We start from the raw sequence: 12,449 nt of genomic DNA, 5'->3' as shown, positions 1-12,449 counted from the left end.
TTTTCTGGCAAATCTCTTGTGCTGACACTGGTCCTGACATAAGTCTAGGCAAGTATTGTTTGTGAAAACTCCCATGTGAGTTGTGAACTGGGTTGATGGCATCTCATTTAAATTTTTTATATCTGTCTTATTGTGGGCTCTTTCCCAAGAGGGCAGCAGAGATGAAATGATAATGAGGACATTTGTGAGAGTGCGTTGGTGACATGAGGGTGGGGATGTGCTGGTAAAACACATAGGTAATACCTTAGCAGGAAAGATTTCATGCATTAATAAGGAGGGAGATCTGTAGAAGGTTGGGTGATTCCTATCTGTTTGTGTATAGAGTTTTGCCTTTTGACTGCTGTGCAAATGTTGAGAAGCTGAGACTAACAGATACTAATAAAACCTGTTACTTAAAATCTGTAGAAACAGAAAGTAAATTGGTGGTTACCTAGGGCTGAGCAGAGGGAGGAATGGGATGACTGCTGATGGGTATGGGGTTTCCTTTATGGGAGTAATGAAAATGTTCTAAAAATAAATTGTGGTGAGGGTTGCACAACTCTGTGGATATACTAAAAACCACCGAATTGACCACATTAAATGGGTGAATTGTATGATATCTGAATTATATTTCAATAAAGCTCTTAAAACCAAAACTGCTGCTTACAGCTGTATGGGTACAATTGGTAAGAGCCAAATCTTCATATATAGGCAATGACTGAGTTGTGGCCATATAGGTGTGAGAAGGCAACACTGAAACCTGCAAGATTCCTCCAGAAACAATAATGGCTTCCACTTCTTGGACTCTGTCAGGAAAAGTGCTGAGCATTTTACATACAGGAACTCATTTATCCAAATAAGTGTCGAAGTAGGATTTACCCCATTTTACAGAAGCAGAAATCGAAGCTTAGAGAACAAAAGTGACTTGCTCAAGGTCACGGAGCTAAGAGGATCAGAGCCAGAATTGGCAGCAGAACCCATCTAACCAGAACCAGCACTAACGCCTCTCCCCACTGGAGGCTGAGCCCTGCCCCCAGGCTGCCATGTCATAGCACAGGGCTCCCAACTGGCCTGCACTGTGAGCTGACAAGTAGTCCCTAGACGCAGGCCCGACTATACTCTGATCATGTCATTCATCTCAAGACCTCGGCCCAGGAGCAACCGAGGAAGCCTTAGAGTCTAAGCCCCTTGGCTGGTCCTTCAAGGACGCCCTGGGCAGCCTCTTGCACTGTCTTACACACAACTGTTCCCTTCGCCTACTCTGAGCACACCCCATCCTACACTTCCCATGTCTAAGATGCCTCTCTTTTCTGTCCCACCTTCTTGAAAGGCCCAGCTGAAAAGGCACTTCCTTCTTGAAGCATCTTTCTGGGTTCTGTCCCTGGCACATGACTTTGTCTCTACTTTGTGTACACATGCATTCATCCCATTCATTCTCTTTCTCTCCCATCTCCCCCAACAGCCCACCTGACTAAATCGTAAGCTCTTTGAGGCAGGATCTGGGATTTATGTGAATGTTGTGCGGGAAACACTCCAACTTCCCCCTGGTTGCTCTTGTCCCCAAAGCTTGTTTCAGTAGATTGCCCGACTTACAGTGCCCGACGTCCCTGGGCTCTCTCGCCATTAGGCCCTTGCTCACGCTGTTCCTGTCTCTGAACCATTCTCCTCCTGTCCCTCATTCATTCCCCTTCTGTCAAATTCTACTTCCTCCTCCAGAAAACTTACTCCAACTCTTTGGCCCGACCTGCTGCATGCTTCTCTCTTTGGAAGTCCTAGCATGTTGTCAGTGCCCTTGGCCCCCCAGGACAGCTCTCGAATGGTTTCCCCTCTGTGTTGGTCACCTCTTCTGGAAGGGCTTCCTATGTGCTGTGCACATGACTGGGATCCCTGCCTTTCGAGGAGGGATGGCATGACTAGTCTGCCTCCAGAGTTCCCCACGAGTCCTGGCACAACACAGCACACCCGCAGACACTCACTGAGTCAAAATTTGTTGACTCTGTTGATAAGAATTTATTTCCCAAGTGTTGGAAGGTTGCATTTAGAAGTTTATATGGAGGCTTTTTTTTTTTTTAATGTCTCCCTTCTAAGTGCTTTGTTAAAATTAGAGAAATAATCCCTTCTCTTTTGCTCAAGCTGATGGACTCCTGAAGGTTTTAATCATTTTCTGAAGTTAAAGAGCATGATCAAACCACCACGAGTTATGCTGTCACCGAGATGAGTTGAATAGGGGAATACCTAGCAAGGTGACAGGTGTAGATTATGAGCATTCTCCCTTCTTGCGTAGGTTACACCTGGCAAAGTTATGTCATACAGAAAGCTTGAATGGGCCCGAACTTCAGGTCTGGGAGGAGTCAGGAGCCTAAGTAGAGAGAGTAGAGTAATTTGTAGCATCGTGTCTGACGCTGCATGTTGGATGCTGTGAACATAGGTCTTGTGCTTTCTTCTCCCAGTGAGTGTGCAGACATTGGAGAGATCCAGGGGAAGGTGAGTTTGTGTGTTTATTCACAGAGCAGGAGTGGGAATGCCTTTTCAGAAAGGGTGTAAATTCTTGTTTCTGAAATTTATAAGCACCTGAAAAGCCTCACTTTGCTGTTTACTAGCATTGTAACCTTGGACACAGTGGTATGCCGGTAAATGTTTAACCACCAGCCCTCCAGAGGGTGGGCAGAGAAAGTCCCTGATTTGAAAAGTTTGTGGATTTCCATGGTGTAACTACCTCCACCATGGCCCGGTTCAAGCTGCCAAGGTGAGGTCCCTGACCACATGGTTAGGAACAGCTGTGCACTGCTGGGTCTTCCGAAATGGTTAGAGCTCCCCACTGCTGGGCTGAGTCCTTCAGCATCTCTGAAGCTCAGCTTTTGTATCTGTAGAATGTGAGAATAATTTGGGGTTGATTGAATCAGGGGAGTTTTTTGTCTTTGAACACCTTTTAGAAATTTTCCAGTGCCATACCCATAGTAACTATGTTCATTAGTTTGTCTACAGTGTTATTTTTAACTAGCTAGTGATTCCAGATGAGTCCTGGAATGTAAGAAGCAGCCACAAAGAAAAGGCAGAGATATCTGGGAGGCTTCCTGTGTTGTTAATGGACAGGTTTGTACCACACAGGGATACTTCAATTTACAATTTAGTCCTCTGGTTTTTGTAACTCCTAGAAGATGTCTGGATTTTGAACCCGGATAGAAGACATTGGTGGTACCAGGCCGAAGCTGACCCCCCTGTCTCAGGACCCTAGGCCTAAGTGCTAATAGAGTCTGACCCTTTTTCTCAACTTGTATTCCCACAGATGGTTCAAATGGGACCACAGCAATGTCAGAATCAGGATGGATGTAGCTCTGATTGTATTGCTAAGGCTATTGTCAGAATCTTGCTGATGTAGCCAATTATATATATTAGGGCTCACAGACAGACACTTCAAACCCGTTGTATAGACTGGGTCACCAGACCCCTCACACTCAGGTCCACGAGCTAGGTAACTGGGAAAGATCCCAGGAGCCCTTGGCAGATGACACGAGCTCAGTCATCAGCTTCTTCAGCAGCAACAGAGGCGGGGGCCGCCTTGGCCTCCTGGAGGGTCCCGGGGGCTGTGGCAGCCATAGTCTCCAACAGCAGTAGCAGCCTCCCCATGTCTCCCCAGGAGTATCAGGGGGTCACTGTGGATCAGAGCCATTTGTCCTTTATACTCAAGTCTGATAACCCAGGACACCTGGGTGTGAGTCAGACAACCCAGGAGCACCTGGGTGCCCACAAATCCATAGACAACACCCAAGGAACACCTGGGCACACGTGCACAGTTACATATTTACATCAAGTGCTCAGCAAGATTCTGAACATCCGAAGGAGCCCTGACCATTTTCTTATATTTTCCCTACACTCATAGTCCATAAAGATGTGGTGTTCTGCCAGCAGGGTTCACACTAAAGCTCAGTTGTTTGACTTGATCCATTTCTAAGTGGAATTGCTGGTGTGAGAACAATTTGAGATTTCTGGGCGACCTTAAGTTCCATCAAATTTCAGAAGGCACTTTTGTAATACTTCAGAAATTCCTGCTCATCCAGGTTAGTGATGGTCTTTGCTGACATTCAGCTGATGCAGGTGTCTGTGCACCAGGCTGGTGCTGTGGGAACTCCCTGGAGAAGATGACCTCACCTTGTCTCCACTGCCACCCAGGAAGGCAGGGCATGTATTCTTAGCCCTTCTTTATAGATTCAGGGAGATTGAGGCACATGGCTGGAAAGGGCAGGACTGGGAGTCAGGTTTCCTAACTTCTAGTCCAAGGTCCTTCCTAATTACCATTAGCGAGGAGAGGTGAGACTTGTATAGAAATGACTGTACTTCAAGGTAAAATTACTAAGCACAGTCAGAGAAAGTCTGGGGAGGTCAGAGAAGGGTTTGTTTCAGTGAGTCATCTCAATTGAAAGGTGTATCTGCGTTAATCTTTAGGAGGGGAAGAATAAGGCACCAAACTGATTTAAAATCCCTTTCTAAGATTAACCTTCATATATAGAAGGCAGGTGTAGCACATCAGGGCAAGTGCATCATGTGATTTACAAGAAGTAAATTTCCTGGCTGAATTATAATAATCCTAGTGCCTCTTTGCCTTGGGAAAATCAGATTAACTGGATTTGAACCTAGGCTGTTTCTATAATCAGGAACCCAGCTGATGGGTTGCTGACTGTGTCTTTTATGGTTGGAGGAATAGCAAGGACCTATTGCATTGCCATGGAATGGCAAATCAAGGATTGGGACATCTTACCAGTGGAAAGCCACAAGTGGCAGGGAAACATGCTGTCATACTGCCTGCCTGCCCACTGGAAGTGTTTGTGCCAAGTAATAATTCTGATTACCAAACTAACATGGTATAAATAAGTTAGCTTGCAGAAGCCAATTCAAGAGAAGGATCATTTTGGACAACTAATGACAGGGTAACAGTATGTGTAGCTTCAAGTAACTACCACTTGCTACAGCAGTCAATGGACTTTTAGGTAAACAGCAAATTAAGCACTCTATGCATTTATTTAAACTCTTGCCTTTCTTGTTTCCTAGGCTCAATACTAGTGCCATTCTAGCACAAAGAAAGGGAGTAGGAGGTGGAGGAGAACACATCTCTGATGTGCATTTACAACTCGATGGGAACAAATGGGGTAGAAGCACAGAAAATATTCTAGGTAATGAAGCAGTCTCTCTGAAACGTAGACTCCCAAGAGAACAGGGTTCCTGTCGTTAAATAGCAATCAGCCTTACCATGCAGAGTACCATTTTGTGATTGCAAATCAGGACCAGTCCCAACCAGAGACAGATTTCCAACCCAAGTGTCTTCACAGGCTGGAGGCTGCCTAAGTCAGGTTGCATTTTCTTGCCGTCTCACCCTTACTGTGTAGTGTTCTTTTCCCATAAATTGCTGCGGCCTGGAATAATTTTCTATTTGAAGTATTATTTCCCATCTGCTTATTTACTAGCAGGTGTTACCTTTGCAATGATGATGCAGCTGGGGATTCACGGCTTCTGAGCTGTATGATCAGAATCTAGTGAGTACATTGTGCTAGCTCGATTTCCTTCGATGCTGGATAAGGTTTTCCTGTGGAAATCCCCTGCACAGTGCTTCCAAGCATGGGCTTTGGAGTCAGACTACCTAGCGTGTGTGATCTTGGACAAGAGATTTAACTCTTCTTAACCTTGGTTTCCTCCTTTGCAAAACAGAATATTACAACAGTACTATGGCAGTCATGAGGATTATCTGTCGTTGCAGGTATCAAGTAATTATCACAGTGCCTGGAACATAGCAAGTGTCCAACCAATTTTACCTGTTAATTATATAATAGTGCTCTGGAGTTATTTATTGTGGTGTCAGAAGTTCAAGAACCTGTAGCTTCACATGAGAGATGGCCTGCTAGAGGTATTGGGTGGTAACCCTGTTTTCCCTAATCCAAAGAGTAAACTGAGAAATACAGAGATGACAACTCAGGTTACTTGATATTTGAAATCAGAACTATTCCCAAAATTTGGGAGAATTGATCTTTGAGCTGGCAGTTGTGTAGGGCCAAGACTGATGCATTGTGAAACAAAAGTAAATACAAAACGAGAAAATTAATGGCTGATGATAGTACAGATATTCAGTGCTGGAGGAGGGGAGGAGAGGAAAATACTTGATCAGTATAAGCCACAGTAAAAGCTTCAGAGAAGCATCAGGACCTGGGCTAGGCCCTGTGGCTTGGGTTTGATTTGAGCAGGTGAGGAGAGGAGAGAAGAGACCGAGTGAGATGCAATGTGGATGAAGGCACTGGGGAAGAGGAAGATGCCAGACCAGGAGGTGGTCAGAAGGCCCAGCTCAAGGGGGAGCTGTATGTTAATACAAATAAATAGGAGAGTATGTTAGTGCTCAGTCTCTGGTCAACTGCCTGGGTTCAAAACCACTTGGCACAGTGGTATCTACTCAGCAAATGTAGTTCCTTCTTAGATATCTAAAAAGCTAGTGTAGTAGATTGAATTATGCCCCCCCAAAACTCCCTGAAGCTTGAATTATGTCCAAGTTTTATGTATTAGAAACTTAGCCCCCACTGTGACTGTTGGAAGGGTGGGAAATCCTATTATGGTAATTGAAAGGTGGGGCCTTGAAGAGGGGATTGGGTTTTAGGACGATGACATAATGAGTAGACTAAAACTGGTGGTCAGGGGTGTGGTTCTGAGGGCTTTAAAAGGAGAGAGAGGGGAATCTGTCTCTGCTTCACCATCTTGCAGTGTGAGACCCCTGGGTCACTGTTGCCACCATCAGATGGACCTTGGACTTCCCAGCCCCAGAAACTGTAAGCAATAAATTTTATTTTCTTTATAAATCACCTAGTTTCAGGTATTTTGTTATAAGCAATGGAAACAGACTAATACAGCTAGTGTGGGCCATGTTATTGAAGATTTCTGAAGATAGGTAGAGAACTGTTTTTTTGTTTTGGTTTGTTTTTTTGCTGCTGGCCTGTAAGGGGATCCGAACCCGTGGCCTTGGTGTTACCAGCACCACGCTCTCCCAAGTGAGCTAACCGGCCAGCCCCAGGAACTTTAGACTTGATGAATTGGGACTGAGAGAGCTATTGGAAGTTTTTTTCCAGTTCTTTTTATTTATTTATTTATTTATTTATTGTCCTTTTTGAGACCGGCCGCACTGCACTCAGCCAGTGAGCGCTGTGAGCGCACCGGTCATCCCTATATAGGATCCGAACCCGTGGCGGGAGCGCTGTTGCGCTCCCAGCGCTGCACTCTCCCGAATGCACCGCGGGCTTGGCCCTTTCCAGTTCTTTTTAAAATAAGCTTTATTCTTAAAAAGTTTTAGATGAGTAGAAAAATTGAGACAATAATATAGAAAGTTCCCAATACCCGACACCATTTCCCCTCTTAATATAATACATTTGTTACAATTACTGGACCAATGTTGACACATTATTTTAAACTAAAGTTCATACTTTATTCAGATTTCCTTAATTTACCTAATACCCTTTTTCTGTTCCAGGATCCCATCTGGGGAACCACATTACATGTAGTCTCTTCATGTCTCCCTAGGCTCCTCTTGGCTGTGATAGTTTCTCAGACTTTGTTTTTGATCTTGACAATTTTGGAGAGTACTGGTCAGATATTTTGTAGAATGTCTCTCAATTTGGGAGTTTTCTCATGATTAGACTAGAATTATGGATTTTTTGTAAGGAAGACCACAGAGGCAAAGTGCCAATTTTCATCACGTCATATCAAAAGTACATCCTATCAGCATATCACTATTGATGTTGAACTTGACCACCTGGCTGAGGTAGTATTTGTCAGATTTTTCTACTGTAAAGTTACTCTTCATTTCCCTGTTTATACTGCACTCTTTGGAGGGAAATCAGTATGCACAGCCTACGCTTAAGGAGTGGGGAATTATGCTGCAGTTCCTCGAGTGTACTACTCTTTGCAGGCTGTGTTGGAGAACAGCCAGGGAGTAGGAAACTCTCAGCAATTAGAGAAAAAAAGGTTGAGCCTGGATTAGTGGGGTGAGAGGAAGGGTGGGTAAAGGATGTTAGAGCAGACAGAATTGAGTCGGAAATGAAAGAGAGGGTGGACTCAAGGATGACTACAAGGTGTCAAGCGTCAGTGATTAGGGGATTGTTCTGGCGGAAAGAGTGCTGGATTAGCAGTCACTGCATTAGTTTACTGCCAACTCCTTATTTCTGGCTGTGTCACCTTGGGCAAGTCACTTCGTTCCTCTGAGTCTCAGTTTGCCCAAAACACAGAGTTGACAGTATCTGTTCTTCCTACCTCACAGAGCTCTTGAGAGTAAAATGAGATAGAGAAGACAGAAGGGCTTTGAAAGCCATCAGACACTGTGTCATCACAAAGGCTATGGCTGAGAGAGTGACAGTGATGTCAAGAGAGAAGGGGACTCTGCAGAGGGAGGGTATTTGTCACCTGGGAGGTTCTGAGTACTTCAGATAACCTGGAGCAAGTTGTAACTCATCCTGAGTTCTCGGTTATGCATTTGTGATATTTCCCTGCTAAACAGATTTCAGATGTGCTTTCTCAGATGTTCTGTTTCTGGTCTACCTCCATGGTCTAACCCCCAGAGGGACATAGCTTGGGCAAGATGAGGCTGGTTCTGGAGTTGAAGGATGAGTGTTCCTAAGGTTTGGGCCTTTCTCTCACAAACTGTAATGGCCTCTACACTGAAGGTTACCAGGGTTTCTTGCATGGTCTCCATCCCCCAGTCTCATTGACTGAAATACTTAACAGGCCTTTCAAAAGTAACACTTCCAGAATGGAACTTTTGGTTTCTCTGCCAGATTGAAGTTTCATTGATGTGGCTGAGTTGTTTGCTTGAGTGTGAAAGACAGTGTGAGACTGCTCCGTTAGCCATGGAATCAGCAACTCTGAGTAACCAGAAGCCCTGCAAACCAGATATTATGCAGTGGGGGAATCCCTTTACCTTTTCAGGCAAACAGACTCTTGGCTCTTCACATGTATTTCCTCATTATTCAGAAAGTGTGCAACTGTGCTTTTGGTTTCTCATTGTACAGTTTTTATTTTGGCAGCAAAATTGATGATCCATGGAGGGTTTTTATGGTGTCTGTCCCTGTTCCAGGGTAAATTATTGACTACTTGATTACCAAGTGCTAAGTGAACCTCTGCCAACAATTTGCTGGTAACTTTGGGCGAGGACTGTGTAAGCTCTTTGCTGCTCAGTTTCCCTATTAGTAGGGTAAGTAGAGTCCACCCAGACTCTGAAAGAGGAGCAATCAAGTAAAAATTAGCAGCAGAACCAGTTGGCAGATGAGAGGAGTTCAGAATTAATGTGATGTCTGTATTGCCACTGACTCAGCATATTCCAAAATTGTAGAATTGAGCCAAACATACATTTAGTAATAACCAAACTGTCAAAGGCAGTTATGTAAAATGAGCCTCCTTATTCCTCTTTTAAAAGAGGAGAGATTCTTTTGTTTATACTGATTTGGGTTGGGATGAAAAAACACTGAGTCTCTTTTGTCTTATATTCTGTTATTCTCTAATAAGAAAAGCCCATTTCTTGACAAATGGGTTGTTCTGATATGTGTCCACCTAGGCTGTTGTATGAAGGCAAGGCAAGTACACATGATATAGTCTCTGTTCATCTCTGGGTGAAAGCTGAAGTCATCTCTGGGCATGAAGGACTTTGTGGTGTAATGTATATTCCCAAAGGGAAACGCTTGCAAAATGCAGATGCTGATACCAATTCTGACCTTTGTGGCTGGTGCCAGCATTTGCACTGGCTTCTTTATTCAGACATAGAGAAAAGCCAAGAAGATAAATGATATTTTCCTTCCCTCATCATTACTCAGCATGGCTGCTTGCTTAGCCGTAAGAAATTCAAGTGTCAAGAGAAACTGCAGTGTGGTTTCTTATCCAAAAATGCATTCCCTCTTAGAGTCAGAAGATCCACTATGTTCTCATTGTTTCTGAAAACAGCGGTCTTGTGATTACTTTTTAAAATCTAACTCTTCTCTGAAGCAGGCTGATTCATATTGTCTCAATTCTAAGGGGAAATAGCTCTTAAACTGGATTATGTATAATAATCACCTGAGGAGTCCACCATGGGACTGAGGAATCTGCCTTTCTAATATGTGGCACAAGGGATTCTGGTTTGGGGTATTAGCTGAGCTACCTTAAGGGTTACCACCTGGATCCCCTGCCCATCTAGTGATACCTTATTGCACACATTGTGTGTGTTCCTTTTATAAGCCAAGCCATGGCTGGTGCTTTTAGAACTGCTCTTGAACTTGGCTAACTAAATTGTCTGACAACAGTTTCCTGATTTGTACAAATAGGATAGGAGGTGCATGAGTTTAGGAGTCAGAAGGTCTTGGGTATAGATCTTTGAGCTTTGATCTTTTATTTGCCCAGTAAATATTACTTTCCTTCATTCTTACAGGAAGCAAGCAGGAATGAACTTAAAGAAACAACTCACGTATTCTCTACGTGATGTTAAGCAGATATTTTTTAATGCCCAGGTGAATAGATTTTTTGGCCTTGATACACATCACTTTAAAAGTCAGTGGTTGTTTAGAGATCTTGATAGCATGTTCCTCCTTAATTCCTTGAGAAAACACTGAGTTCTTCTGTAAATACAGGTTTTCAAGAGAGATCCTAGCAGGTAGATAAAGAAATGCAACCTTGAATTGCAACCTTGGTATCATTGCCAGACATTCCTGGGTCCATTGCAGGGAATGCGGATCAGGTGTTTAACCTGAAACTAACACCTGCTCCCAGTCAGAATCTCACAAGAAGGACCTTATTTCTCAGAATTCAGCTGGTAATGGATTATTTGGACTGTCTTGTTCAAACTCTCTCCAGGCAAAACGAGAACATTGCAGAGGTTTGAGAGAAACAATGAGCTATTGTCCTATGGTGTACAGTGAGCTCCTTGCCCTAAGGTGCTTTCTAAATTCAGTTGCGGCAGTGCCTACCCACGTTTCCCTGCCCCTGCCAACCTGATTTTACCATTGGATAAAAAAATCACCTTTCTTCTTCATGTTGCTTGATTAATTCTATGTTCACCATTTTTGTCCCATACCCCACTCATGTGTTTACATAATACGTTTGTGTATATCACATGTTCCTCCTTCTGAACCAAGTGAGAAAAGGAATTGGGTAGCAAAAAGTGCCTATATGCATTGTCTGGCCAAGAAACTGCGAGAGGAATGAAGACACTGGTTAGCTTAAAGCCACAGGTGTCCTCCCACTGCCTTCTCTCATGGCCCACTGCAGAAGGGAGACTACATCCTATTTCCAGGCCAGGGCAGTAACAATAATTTCTATTCTCTGAAGTCCACATTCTGGAAACAGAATAAGCCCTGTAAGTCCCATCTGTGACTTTAGAATCCAAAAAGACCCTAGAAATCCTCTGGTCCAGTCCCCTTTGTTTTATGGGAAAGGATACTGAGGTTCAGAGAGAGCCACATGGTTCCTAGGTGATTTTTAAAAAATTACTGCCTGCAGTGTACGAGGAACTGTGCACATAACAGGCACCTCATAATTGGCCTCTGACAGGTTAAATGAGTTTCCAAATTAAGATCAGGAGTGACTCTATGGCAAAATAGATGAGCAAATACTAATTAATGAGTGAATAAACATTTACTGAGCTACTTTAGAGCATGAACATTCTACTCTGTCCTGAGGAGCTGGGGGAAGAAAGGAGACACACAACTGGGGAGAGAAACACAGAAGCTTTAAGAAATGGTTGCCAGGGCCAGCCTGTGGCTCACTTGGGAGAGCGTGGTGCTGACAACACCAAGTCAAGGGTTAAAATCCCCTTACCAGTCATCTTTAAAAAAAAAAAAAAAAAGAAAGAAATGGTTCCCATCTTCAAGGAACTCACAGTCTACAGTGAAGTCCGGCTGCAAGGTGCTTTCTAAATCAAGATAAAGACATACTACAAATTCATATTACAAGATACTGAACCAAACAAGATCGTATATTTAATGGCCCAATTATGTAGTCCCGGTGAAGTCTGGGAGGAAGGGAGAAGACAGCAGGCTCCACAGAGGAGCAAGCCCTGGGCGTTCCCCTGGACTGTTAAAGCCACACTGTCCTGTTTATCTGCATCCCACGATTATGGCATGGGCCGGGGCAAGCTCAGTTCACCGTTAATGCATCGATATGTGTTTCATTTGATACCAAAACTACAGGGATATTTATGCATCCCGTTAGCAACCCCCTTCATGGGAGTGCTTTTTACTTACCAGTATCTTGTTTTTCTTCCAGTGGCCCACCCCCAGGATGCTCACCACCCATCAGAGAAGCCTGTCATCCACTGCCACAAGTGTGGGGAGCCATGCAAGGGTGAAGTGCTTCGGGTCCAGACCAAACATTTCCACATCAAATGTTTCACCTGCAAAGGTATGGTACCTCCAGCAGCCTGGCTCCGAGGCACGTCCCCATCAGTCTTTGCCTTAGGGCCTGCCCCATCCCCTTAATTCCAT

General features: G+C 44.1%; 1 pseudogene; it reads right to left on the bottom strand.

Annotated features, from left to right (window-relative positions):
- Positions 1-1,603, bottom strand: part of LOC103602970 — a 78,873-nt pseudogene extending 77,270 nt beyond the window's left edge.
- Positions 1,604-12,449: the final 10,846 nt, after the last annotated feature.

Source organism: Galeopterus variegatus, unplaced genomic scaffold (assembly GCF_000696425.1).
Source record: "Galeopterus variegatus unplaced genomic scaffold, G_variegatus-3.0.2 Scaffold4389, whole genome shotgun sequence".
In the NCBI taxonomy this organism is placed as follows: Eukaryota; Metazoa; Chordata; class Mammalia; order Dermoptera; family Cynocephalidae; genus Galeopterus; species Galeopterus variegatus.
This window is presented reverse-complemented; position numbering and strand designations above follow the sequence as displayed.